The following is a 10312-nucleotide window of genomic DNA, read 5'->3' on the forward strand; positions in this document are numbered from 1 at the left end:
AATGGTATCAAACACATGGTTTCTATGTGTTTGATGCCATTCTATTTGTACCGTTCCAGCCATTATTATGAGCCGTCCTCCCTTCAGCAGCCTCCTCTGGTGTGAAAGTAGACTTGTAGTGTAACTGTCTAAAGGAGCAGGGTTGAATAAAGTGCAACAACAACACTAGCTTCACAATCAATCGCACTGATTGGAGGGTTATTGGTGTATGAAGGACGATTCACAACTTGCCACATCGATTACAAACGAATGGCTAAATACACCCCTTTCCGTATGTAATTCATTTAATGAATACACAAATGTGCAATTATGTTCGTATTAGCTTATTTCTTGCTTGATGATATAACCACAGAACTTAAGGAAATAACACGTGCACTAGTCGTGATACACGGAGACGTCAGTAGTGATTTTTGAATAGGGAAACAGTAGTAAAGGTGTAAGTTTTCAATAGTAATTCAAAAGGCTTTGTAGTGACACAACACTACACATGGCTGTTGTAGGATTGAGTAGGCACACAGCAGTAGATCTGCAGATCAAAGTAGTAATTCAGTTGTGACCATGTAGGAATTGTGTATGTTTAAAGTAGTAGATAGTCAAACTCAGTAGTTACACAGTGGTCATTAAGGGAGAATTATGTAGTGATTTTTATAGGAAATACGTAGTGTTCTCCAGTAGTGAAACATCCCAATGTATCATTCACAACTACTTAAATGACTACATAAATCACTACTGGTTTACTACAGATCTCAAAAGCAAGGTTTTGTAGGTTTTGTGTAGCTCTTGTGTAGTACTGATGAGTAGTAATTCAGTACTAACAACTGAACAGCACATCTTCTCAATAGAAATGATGAGATGTTAAAGTAGACGTTTAAAATGGACTACTACGACTGATCTTTTATTTTATTTATTTATTTAACCTTTATTTAACCAGGTAGGCAAATTGAGAACACGTTCTCATTTACAATTGCGACCTGGCCAAGATAAAGCAAAGCAGTTCGACACATACAACAACACATAGTTACACATGGAGTAAAACAAACATATAGTCAATAATACAGTGAAAAAAATAAGTCTATATACAATGTGAGCAAGTGAGGTGAGATAAGGGAGGTGAAGGCAAACAAATATATGTATAAATAAATAAAAATATAAAAAGGCCATGGAGGCGAAGTGAGTACAACACAGCAAGTAAAATAAAAACAAAAAAAAACACTGGAATGGTTGGTTTGCAGTGGAAGAAAGTGCAAAGTAGAGACAGAAATAATGGGGTGCAAAGGAGCAAAATAAATTAATAAATAAATACAGTAGGTAAAGAGGTAGTTGTTTGGGCTAAATTGTAGATGGGTTATGTACAGGTGCAGTAATCTATGAGCTGCTCTGACAGCTGGTGCTTAAAGCTAGTGAGGGAGATAGGTGTTTCCAGTTTCAGAGATTTTTGTAGTTCGTTCCAGTCATTGGCAGCAGAGAACTGGAAGGAGAGGCGTCCAAAGGAAGAATTGGTTTTGGGGGTGACTAGAGAGATATACCTGCTGGAGCGCGTGCTACAGGTAGGTGCTGCTATGGTGACCAGCGAGCTGAGATAAGGGGGGACTTTACCTAGCAGGGTCTTGTAGATGACCTGGAACCAGTGGGTTTGGCGACGAGTATGAAGCGAGGGCCAGCCAACGAGAGTGTACAGGTCGCAGTGGTGGGTAGTATATGGGGCTTTGGTGACAAAACGGATGGCACTGTGATAGACTGCATCCAATTTATTGAGTAGGGTTTTGGAGGCTATTTTGTAAATGACATCACCGAAGTCGAGGATTGGTAGGATGGTCAGTTTTACAAGGGTATGTTTGGCAGCATGAGTAAAGAATGCTTTGTTGCGGAATAGGAAGCCAATTCTAGATTTGACTTTGGATTGGAGATGTTTGATGTGAGTCTGGAAGGAGAGTTTACAGTCTAACCAGACACCTAGGTATTTGTAGTTGTCCACATATTCTAAGTCAGAGCCGTCCAAAGTAGTGATGTTGGACAGGCGGGCAGGAGCAGGCAGCGATCGGTTGAAGAGCATGCATTTGGTTTTACTTGTATTTAAGAGCAGTTGGAGGCCACGGAAGGAGAGTTGTATGGCATTGAAGCTCGCCTGGAGGGTTGTTAACACAGTGTCAAAAGAAGGGCCAGAAGTATACAGAATAGTGTCGTCTGCGTAGAGGTGGATCAGAGAATCACCAGCAGCAAGAGCGACATCATTGATGTAAACAGAGAAGAGAGTCGGTCCAAGAATTGAACCCTGTGGCACCCCCATAGAGACTGCCAGAGGCCCGGACAACAGACCCTCCGATTTGACACACTGAACTCGATCAGAGAAGTAGTTGGTGAACCAGGCGAGGCAATCATCATCTCATTCAAAAGTCCAGGTCATCATCCCACATGGCACCCTATTCCCTAGTTAAGTAGTGCACTATGTGGGGAATAGGGTGTCATTTGTGACGCATTTCTGATCCAGAATGAGCGGAGTTCCTAAATAGTCAGGGAGGAAATCACACGAGACCAGAGCAGTAACACGACTAAACGGGTCTGACTTGGATTTCATGGATATATGAATAAATAATGTAATTGTTCATTAGCTTTGGTGTTTAATGATTTGTTGTAATTGCTTGGGTTACTGAAGCCTAATCATGAAAAAAAAATATTTCACCCCCAAAAATTAGTACGTCATTATTCAGATGTGAACAGGCGGGATGTACTGGAACTGTGGTTTTCTGTTTGTCTTAATTTACATCAACATATATTAATAAATTGTATTTGCTCCATTTCTTTTCCATCTAAAAATGATGACAAATGCATACCGCAAGGGGAAGCTGACAGTTCTAGGCCAACAATGAAGCATTATCTCACCCAATAATTAAAAAAAACACTATAAAACAGAAAAATACATTTGGTGAAATTTGTCACAGGGGTTTTCTGAGAGACAAATATCTCTGTCAACCGTAACAATACCTTTTCCACACTGTCACATTATGAGTGTGTTCCATTTGGATCAAACTATGTAAGTCCTATAGAAAATATATTCCGCACATCTCTTGACGTGTCTAATGAAAATGGATGTCTCGGTGGAGTGGATGGGACTGGACACCTGACGGTCTTTTGTTTCTCTCTGTCAGTGCACAGCAGTCAGCTCTATCCAGATCCAGTCACAAGGCTCCTCCAAGGAAATGAAGACGTCTCACCTAATGGGAAGCCTAATGACTATGGACAGATGGAAGACGGCTCCTTTTACCACATATATGTTTCACTTTAATGAAGGTACTGCTTGTTGACAGATAACTGTTTGGAGAGGGGAGAGAGGGAGAGAGTGCGATCTGTCACTGTGCTGATTTTATTCTCCACCGTCTGTGGATTTGGGCTTGCAACACTCAAGGCTGAAATGTAGTTTTTGTGAAAATATTATTTGATATAATACACTCACGGTACAGTACATGTTAATGCCTGTTTGTGGTTAGTGATTTGCTCAACCCAGTAGTCATGGTTTTTAATACAGTGTGTGTGAGCGCCCGCACGCTCCCATGTTCGTGTGTGACTGGCGTATGTGTCTGTGCTTGTGCTTCCGTGCTTTGTGTGAGTCTTTGTGCTTGTGTCTCATGTCCAATGTGTGTGTTTGTGACTAACAATGGGCTACAGCCATTTTCCCCTTCATAAACACCAGGTCAATAACCCCGCTAGGATCCCTGCTCCCAACCAGACTGGTTAGATGTCACAGTGTGTAAAAATAGAAGCTGGCAATTCATCGCATCCGATTTTATGAAGTAATATCGAGACTGGAACAACACATTGGAGAGCTGGGGAAGATTGGTGGTCCACCAGTCAGATATTTAGCTCAGCCTTGCTATACAATTGATACCTGCTGTCGGGTGTCAAAATAGTTTCCAAAAACCTGTCATCTTTTACCACCTCCATGAGAGCTCAATAACCAACGTCAACAGCTAAAGTTTTATTTGAAAGCTCGTCTTGTTCTTGACTTCTCCAAGACACATCTTGCGTATCTTGTTCCTAATGCATCAGATGTTTTAGTTCCTTAGATAAAAATATGGCGGTCAATTAAAAACGGTAAGAAATATTTGTTTTTGTTGTGTTGTTTCCCTTCAGGAACATAACAAGCAAGGTGTACTGATCAAACCTATCAAGACCTTGGAGAGCTTGGTCAACCATGGACTCACTTATAGTAGGAGTAGTATAAAATTGTCCAGTAGCACTCCCTGCATGCAGTGACAAGCTGCAGTCAGACCTGGGAAACTGCAGTGCGCCACAATTGTCATCATTGAAAAATGGAGACGCAGTGGAGACGGGACAGAAATAGCAGGTGGGCTACCACGCAAAAATAAGTGGCACATGTTGTCTTTCAGGGGTTGTTCCTACGTCTCCGACTGGGCAGGGCACCATCAATCACCAGTCTGTCCCCCCCATCAGGGGCTCTGTTCATACACTGACCCCGCCCAGCCGGGTCGCTCTTAACTTCAAAGATGTACAGGGGGGTTGAGGGGTGTGTCAGTGAGGTACTCCGCCCATTTTCTCAGGAATGTCCTATAAGTCACACATACAACTTTGTTTACAGTTCTTGATTCTATTGTGCCTTTGACTAGATCAAGTGTATTTTACATGTGAGACGGACTTTGAGTGAGGGGGTTTAAGGCAGTTTGCAAAGCAAAACTTGAATTGAAAAGATATACTTTCTGTTGTGTGTAACATCTGAAACCTAGTTTCGGTCTATTACTTACATGCTGTGCAGCAGGCAATGGATTGGAGTGGCATCTTCAGTGAGGGACTCTCCCTCAGTAACCCAACTTTGTTTACAGTTCTTGTTGTTATGGGGTCTTTGAAATACTGGATCAAGTGTATTTTAGGAGTGAGAGGGACAGCTTGAATTGAAAAAAAATGTGCGTTGCTTTAAGTGCAACATTTGAAGTACAAGGTGAAATTAATTTTAGTGGCATCATCTGTAAATGCTAGCTTAATGATGTCATAGTCTGTGGTGCACAGAAAGTTCAATCTGTACAAAGAGTTCAAACCAGCGCTTTCTACAGCTAATCCAGCCAAATACCTGACAGTGTCAAAAGCAGTAAAGTTCATATTTTCTACCCGCTAAGGCACAAAGGGTTGCTCAACAACATCATTCTGTCAATATATGGGCATTATTTCCTCACAGACAAAAACCTATTTTCAGCAAAAATAATGAAGATTCTTCTCTGAAGATCTGTATGTTATTAATTCATAGTATTTACCATTTCCAACGTTTCAATAATAAATACTAAAAAGAAGACACCAGCCTTTCTACAGTCATTATCTAAAAATAAGCCCCTTCCAAGTCCATCCTCACTCCCCATGTTATATGTGAGAAGAACCGTTGTGACGAGAAAAGGGGAAATGTCATGATTTCTGCCATGAAGTAGCCTCACCCCATGGAGCGAGATAGAGAATGGAGTGGTGGCATCACTGCATGCATAATTCATGAGTGTAAATTAACCCTGAGTGGGGCTGCTCCATCAATCAGGGAAGATGCCATAACAGGGTGCAGGCTGGGGGTGCAGGCAGGGCCAGGCCGAGGGGGCGAGGGGCTTGAAGTATTGAGGGTGGCGGTTGGAGGTTGTAAGGGGTAGTTTGGTTTGTCAAGGGGAGTGTAGCACCGACCCATGTGTCATAACTCGCTCCTAGAATTAGCCACCCACCATTTCAACAGGTGGCCTCTACAGTAATGTATGGCATGTGGGTAGGCCCAGACTAACGGGCTTGAATTTGAAGGAGCAAACTGGGCCACTTTGAACGCGACAGCAGACAGACGACTGGGCTGTGTGGATCCCCCATAACAAAGAGAATACTTGCCGTACTTTCTAAAATCATTTGAACACAGTGACATTTTTGTGATGTGTTATGGTATCAACGAAAGGCCTTATAGTGGTGGATTTCAATGTGAGCATTAATCTGAGCACAAATGCCTATCTGGTGCTGAGCTACATTTTTAGAAACGAATTCCTTTAAAAACAAATTAAATGTATTTGTGTATTTTTTTATTTATTTCCCCCCCACACTGTTGTGAAACGCAGGAAAATGTTTTATTGATTGCCTTACAGCCAGCTATGTGGGGCACTTACTAGAGAGGCCTTTTTGCACCTGTGATACATTTATTCTGGATTCTGCAAGAGCAATTCTTATGTAACAAAAGGAGAAAGGAAAAAAAACATTAAACAAGAGCAAACAAAAAGCTATACTTGCTGTTTTAAGGAGACCCACGAGAGCGTCCATATTGGCTTCACTGGGTGCAATGACACACATACTGCACATGTGTGAATTCCCTGCATGTTCTTTGGATGCTACCAATTATTCGTTTATCACAGTGCTACAGGGTGCTGTATTCTACAATATCCTGTGAAGATAGATTAAATTTGAAGATATTACATGATGTTTGGCCTACAGTATACTACCCTCCTTCAGGTTTTTGCCTCAATCAATATAGTACACTTCTTTGCAGCATTGTACTGACAGAAATTAAGTTCCATCAAAGGCACGATAAACTATAGTTCCTGCATACAAGTCACATTAGAGATTCAAAGCATTATCCAACGGAGAGAAAGGCTATTAACTCGGTTTTCTGGGACAGAGTCCAAGTCTGATCAGAATTCTGGTGTGGTTAAATCCCCACAAGAGTTCCTCAAACTTGGCTGGCTCTTTCTTCCGACAGACAAAACGCGGACACAGACATAATGATGCTAGCCACGATGGTCTTACGTGGATGGCTGTTTGTTTAACTGCATATTCATTGGCTGTTTGTTTAACTGCATATTCATTGGTTGTTTGTTTAACTGCATATTCATTGGCTATGTGTTTAACTGCATATTCATTGGCTGTTTGCTGATAAAACTGGTGGAAACCTCTCGGAGCCACCACTGATGAATTGCCATGGAGCTTTTGGCGAAGACCTTTGTTTAATTTTCTCCACCTTGGCACGCCATGCGTTAGAGTGTATTGGGTAAATTGACTTTGAAAAAACGGCTGTGGCCGTTTGGCCTGTGGTACACAGTGACATACACAGATGTTCAAATCTGCTTTTGATGGAAATGGGGATGCATGAAAGAGGGATAATTTTTGTGCTCTTACTCCCAAACATTATTGTCCAATTGATGACGATAGTCCAATGTACACAGCTCAGGTGTAATACTTTGTTTCCCTCGTATTTCTCTATTTAGGTCATGCAACAGTTGGGCTTCGGTGAGACGGAAAGTTGTCATAATCACTCACCACATTGCACTCACCGACATAAAGGATTCAACGACAATACTTTGAAAATCACCTTGCTCTTTTTTTTTCATATATATATTTTAGATACATTTTGTCAATGATGGGTTCATTGGAAAGTGTCCAAAAACATACAGTGTGCACTGTATATACATGGTATTACATAGACAGGTGCAATGTTGCAGTGTACTGTATCTCCACTGTACGTTTGTTGCAAATCCTTGACATTTTTCTGGGCTACCTACATTCCACATTCAACCATAAGTTAAAAGTGAAATTACAGGCTACATACACTGAGTGTACAAAACATTAGGAACACCTGCTCCCAGGTGAAAGCTATGATCCCTTTTTGATGTCACCTGTTAAGTCCACTTCAATAAGTGTAGATGAAGCGGAGGAGACAGGTTAAAAGAAGGATTTTTAAGCCTTGAGACAATTGAGCCAACTTGACACAACTGTGGGAAGCACTGGAGTCAAAATGGAACCAGCATCGCCGTGGAACCCTTTCGACACCTTGTAGAGTCCATGCCCCGACAAATTGAGGCTGTTCTGAGGGCAAAAGAGGGTGCAACTCAATATTAGGAAGGTTTTCCTGATGTTTTGTACACTCAGTGTATGTGGCTACCATGTAACTACATAGATACAGTACTAGCGACAACGTGGGAGACAATCTAAAGATACATTCGTTTTTAACCAGCGCCTGTGAGTAAAAGTTGAGGAATTCTTCACTTGTTTATTTATTCAAACTGTCAATAAAATTTAGAAATTAAAACCATTCACCCTAAAATCAAAACAGATGACACATACTTCAAAGAAAGTCAGTGACCAAGCAAAGACAACTGGGATAGAGAAACATTGGAAGACGTTCAATAACATTGAAACCCATGAAAGTCCTGGCCCGGGCCGGCCTGTGCACTAGCCAATGCCAACAGCCTTTCGAAGGTTTTGATTTGCGCCGTCATAACTCAACCGTTGCCCACATTAATCTATGAGCGAGACTGGGGGCACAGCATTCATTCTCTGGACAGGCCTCTCTACGCAGGCGTCCATCTGCCCAAGAAGCAGGGCACGGAGTTCAACACATGGGCTTGCGTCCCAAATGTCACCCTATTCCCTATGTGGCGCACTTCTTTTGATACGGCTCTGGTCAAAAGTAGAGCACTATGTAGGGAATAGGGTGCCATTTGGGATGTAGGCATGGTCTAATTACCCTAAAACCAGCTGGTGAGAGAGGGCAAGTATCCTGCTTTTGCTCTGTGGAGTTCTTTCTTATCTTGTGCATTTAGCCAGCTCTGCCAACATGACTTTACACAGGGCCCAGATGGAACAGTGTGTGTCAACATCTTGAGCTCCATTCATCCTGTGCTCTTCTTTATTGAATGGCCATGGGCTTCAATGCCAATCAGTATGGCCTGCATCTGACGATGGCACAGCTCCGATACAAAAGGACATATGCCTGTCCACTGCGGCAACGTATAGATTTCCCTTCTTTGTGGTTGATTTGTCATGGTATATGAAACTCGTGACATTGATACTATATTGAACTGAGTTACTTCCTTAATTGAACTGAGAAGACTCAAAAGGAAATGTTGAGCAAATTGAGCTGTAACACACATGCTGATTCTACGGCCCTCCAAGGCTAGTTAAGCAGCACTCTGGATTGGAGATCTAGACATGACATAACCCTGATGTGTTCCTAATGGCGCCAGCGGGCCTGTCTCCCTATCTGGAGGGGATGTGAAAACGGTCATATCAGTGGCTGGCCTCCAACTGATAAGACATGTAGTGGTGGATCACTCAGGGCTTTGACACGAATGTGCGCACAATGGTACTGACAATCAGCCATGGCTTTACAGGGGAGTTTTACAGATGCCACTCTCACCAACATGTTCCACACGGTGCTTATCTATCAATCAATCAAATGTATTTATAAAGCCCTGTTAACATCAGCAGATATACAGAAACCCAGCTTAAAACCCCAAACAGCAAGCAATGCAGATGTAGAAGCAAGGTGGCTAAGAAAAACTCCCTAGAAAAGGCAGGAAGCTAGGAATAAAACTAGAGAGGAACCAGGCTCTGAGGGGTGGCCAGTCTTCTGGCTGTGCCGGGTGGAGATTACAAGAGTACATGGCCATTTTAAGGCCAGATTAAGGTCAGGTTTCTCTAAGCGCAGGCAGAACAGTTGAAACCTGGAGCAGCAGCACGACCAGGTGGACTGGGGACAGCCAAGAGTCATCAGGCCAGGTAGTCCTGAGGCATGATCCTAGGGCTCAGGTCCTCCTGGAGGGGAGAGAGAGAGAGAGAATTAGAGGGAGCATACTTCGATTCACACAGGACACCAGATAAGACAGGAGAATTACACCAGATATAACAGACTGTACCTAGTCCCCCGGCACATAGACTATTGCAGCATAGATACTGTAGACTGAGACAGGGGTAGGTCAGGGGACACTGTGGCCCCGTCCGCCGATACCCCCGGACAGGGCCAACCAGGCAGGATATAACCACACCCACTTTGCCAAAGCACAAGCCCCCACACCACTAGAGGGATATCAACAGACCACCTACTAACTATCCTGAGACAAGTCTGAGTATAGCCCACGAAGATCTCCTCCACCGCATGAGCCCAAGGGGGCGCTAAACCGGACAGGAAGATCACGTCTGTGACTCAACCCACTCAAGTGATGCACCCCTTCTAGGGACAGCATGGAAGAGCACTTGTAAGCCAGTGACTCAGCCCCTGTAATAGGGTCAAACGCAGAGAATTCCAGTGGAGAGAGGGGAGCCTGCCAGGCAGAGACAGCAAGGACAGTTCGTCGCTCCAGTGCCTTGCCCTTCACCTTCACACCCCTGGGCCAGACTACACTCAATCATAGGACCTACTGAAGAGATGGGTCTTCAGTAGAGACTTAAAGGTGGAGACAGAGTCTGCTAAATTGTCTCTCATATGGATAGGCAGACCATTCCATGAAAATTGAGTTCTATAGGAGAAAGCCCTGCCTCCAGCTGTTTCCTTCAAAATTCTACGGTCAATAAGGGGGCC

At 43.1% G+C, this 10312-nt stretch overlaps 1 long non-coding RNA gene across 2 annotated transcripts in view; it reads left to right on the top strand.

Annotated features, from left to right (window-relative positions):
* The window catches only part of LOC139583067 (uncharacterized), a 67176-nt gene extending 63708 nt beyond the window's left edge, over window positions 1-3468 (top strand). For both annotated transcript variants that reach the window (XR_011676475.1, XR_011676476.1), the window contains exon 5: window positions 3147-3468. This is a non-coding gene — a long non-coding RNA (uncharacterized lncRNA). The remainder of the gene's footprint in view (window positions 1-3146) is intronic.
* The last annotated feature ends 6844 nt before the right edge of the window (window positions 3469-10312 follow it).

The sequence above is a fragment of the Salvelinus alpinus genome, chromosome 8 (assembly GCF_045679555.1).
Source record: "Salvelinus alpinus chromosome 8, SLU_Salpinus.1, whole genome shotgun sequence".
Classification (NCBI taxonomy): Eukaryota; Metazoa; Chordata; class Actinopteri; order Salmoniformes; family Salmonidae; genus Salvelinus; species Salvelinus alpinus.